Source organism: Piliocolobus tephrosceles, chromosome 10 (genome assembly GCF_002776525.5).
Source record: "Piliocolobus tephrosceles isolate RC106 chromosome 10, ASM277652v3, whole genome shotgun sequence".
Taxonomy (NCBI): domain Eukaryota; kingdom Metazoa; phylum Chordata; class Mammalia; order Primates; family Cercopithecidae; genus Piliocolobus; species Piliocolobus tephrosceles.
This window is the reverse complement of record NC_045443.1, coordinates 24,855,938-24,858,637: the sequence shown is the minus strand read 5'-3', so window position 1 is coordinate 24,858,637 and position 2,700 is coordinate 24,855,938. Positions and strand designations below refer to the sequence as shown.

The following is a 2,700-nucleotide window of genomic DNA, read 5'->3' as shown; positions in this document are numbered from 1 at the left end:
AAAAGGGCCCCTACCGAAAGCAAGCAGTGGAAATCAGTTTGGCTTTCCCCCACTCGCCTCAAAATTACTAAATTTTCTTAACTATCTCATACTCCCCAACCTTGCTGGGACCATCCTTCTGGGTTTTGCCCATATTCCAACAAATGCTTCCATTCCTCATTCCTATACTAATACTGTGCCTTATTTTATTCTTCATCCATACATCCAAATACCAACCATGGGCCCCGACCTTAACGATGCTCCTTAACAGCAGGAAGTGGCCAGACAGACCACGGCGCCCCTTTATCACTATTATCAATAAAAGGTTGGACTGTTTGGACAAACGGAGGCAGGATGGTGCACTTCCGGGTTCTTCTTCACCACCAACTCTTCCCATGTGTGCGAGAATGAAGCTGACGCCCGGGAAGGTGCAGATTAATCAGGCATGCACCAGGTGATGTCAATCCGAGGAGACCAAGATTTACCTGGTGGCACCTGCAGAGCGCCCCCCCTCCCCCGACATGCCGGTGCCCCGCGTATTGCCCTTCCATTCCTAGAAAAGTCGCTCCTAGCAGATGCGCCCGGGGCGGGCTTTCTCAGCCCCCACTCTTGTCCGGACTGTGTTAGAAACTCCCCCCTGCCCCCAGCTCCGGTCCCCGAAGCTAGATGACCAAAGAATAAATTTGCAGTTTTGCTTTTAGCCTTGCCTACTCGCTGGTTCTTTTGTGCCCACTCTGGTGGTCTTAGAAAAACAAATCAACCAAGATCTGACTTTTCACACAAAATAATTTGTAACCGCTAGCATAAATGGGATAATCAAAACAATTGTGGCAGTTTTGGGGGGAAGAAACTCTAGAGTTTAATCTTCAGCTTGACTGACTTGGAAGCGTTCCTGTCAGTATAAAACATCTTGTTGGGGATGGTGGAGAAGCCGAGGCCGGCTCTGCGGCTGTGCTTTCAGCTCATGGCCAGGTCCTAGTCCCGCTGCAGGCTCTGCTGCAGGCTGTCGGCAACCTTCTTGCTGAGGGCCATGTTGGACCTTGCAATCGGGCTGGGTGGGGGTGGGGGCTAATCGGAGGCGACAGGTTTTTGAAGCCACCCAAAAGTTTGAGAAATTTCAGTTTCTGTTCCTCGTTTTCAAAACCAGCGGTATCCCACTGGCCAAACTGCGTTCCCGTCCACTCCCTGGTTTCAGAAGCTTCCGTTTTGCCTGACTCGCGATCAGTCTCTTCTTGCAAGGTGTTTCGTCTCACCTGGTCTATGTGCGCCTCCTCCATGTTGCCTTTCTTTTCCAACACCACTTCTAAGTCCGTGTCTGTTTCTTCCTTCCAAGGTTCTCCTGCTACCGCACTCTCTTTCCTCTTCTTTTTCTTCCTTTTCAGAGCCGGCTCCTCAATGACTGACGCTCTACCTTCTTCTTGGACTTCACCTTTTTCTTCGCAGGAGCCTTAGGGCCATCTCCTATGGGGATGTATTCCGGAGCCTCCACTTTGACTGGCTTCTTTTTACCTCCTTTCCTAGGGCAGCTCTCCATGGACCTGGAGGGCTTGGAGTGGCCTGGGAGGGCGTCTCCCTCCTGGTGGAATTTTTTTTTTTCTTCTTCACCTTCCCACTGTGTTCCCTGGGGCTCTTCTGCTTCCGCTTCTGCCCCAAGGCCACCTATTCCTCACCCTCTTTCCCCACTGAGCAAGTGTCCACAGCATCCCCGACCTCGCAGAACCAAGGGTCCGGGCCTGAGAAAGCTGTGGGGTCCTGGGCCCCCTTTTTTTCCTTATGTTTTTGAGCTTCTTGCCAACTCTGGTTTCCTCCTCACCCTGGCTGGGTCTGGGGAGATTTTCACCCCAGAGGCATGGGACATGGCCAGAGGTGACTTGTTTTTCTTCTCCCACTGAGGAACTCCAAGTGCCAAGCACCTGCTTCCTTGGGCTGGATGACTTCTCTGTCCTTCTGGCACGCAGCATGGTCTCAGGTTCTACGTGCTCCTCGCAGAGGGTGCTGACACCCTTCTCTTCTTTTTCTTCACTAGAGGCATCTCAGGTGATCACCAAGACCTGACTTTTCACACAAAATAATTTGTAACCTCCAGCATAAATAGGATAATCAAAGCAAGTGTGGCAGTTTTCTGGGGACCCATTCTTAGAGGGGGTCGTGGCTTTTATAGGAGAAACATGGGCAAAGTAATCATCATTATTTAAAATTGAATACTGAGTCCCTGGTTCTTTGACCACTTTCTTCTTCTTTTTCTTCTCTAGGAGCCCAGGGCCCAGGTCTACTTCGTGTGTCTTGGCGATCATTCCGGTGGGCCAAACTTCCCGGCCTCCACGTGAAAGCCGGCTCTGCCGTGACCCGGAAGTCCGCTTTGGAGTTGCACGCCTGGGTTCTCTTATACACAAATTTTCTTCCACCTCTGCCACCCCTGAGACAGCAAGACTGCTACCTTATTTTCCTTCTCCTCCTTAGCCTACTCAACATGAAGACGATGAGGATGACGACCTTTAGGATGATCCACTTCCACCTGATTGGTAAATAAATTTTTTCTTCCTTAAAATTTTCTTAGTAATATTTTCTTTTCTTTAGTTTACTTTATTGTAAGAATACAGTATATAATATATATAATACAAAATAGGTGTTAACAGACTCTTTATGTTATTGTTAAGAATTCCAGTCAACAGTAGGCTATTAGTAAGTTTTTGCATAGTCAAAAGTCATACACAAAATTTC

At 48.9% G+C, this 2,700-nt stretch overlaps 1 pseudogene; it reads right to left on the bottom strand.

Annotated features, from left to right (window-relative positions):
* Nucleotides 1–831: 831 nt before the first annotated feature.
* Nucleotides 832–2,273, bottom strand: LOC111540658 (annotated as a pseudogene).
* Nucleotides 2,274–2,700: the final 427 nt, after the last annotated feature.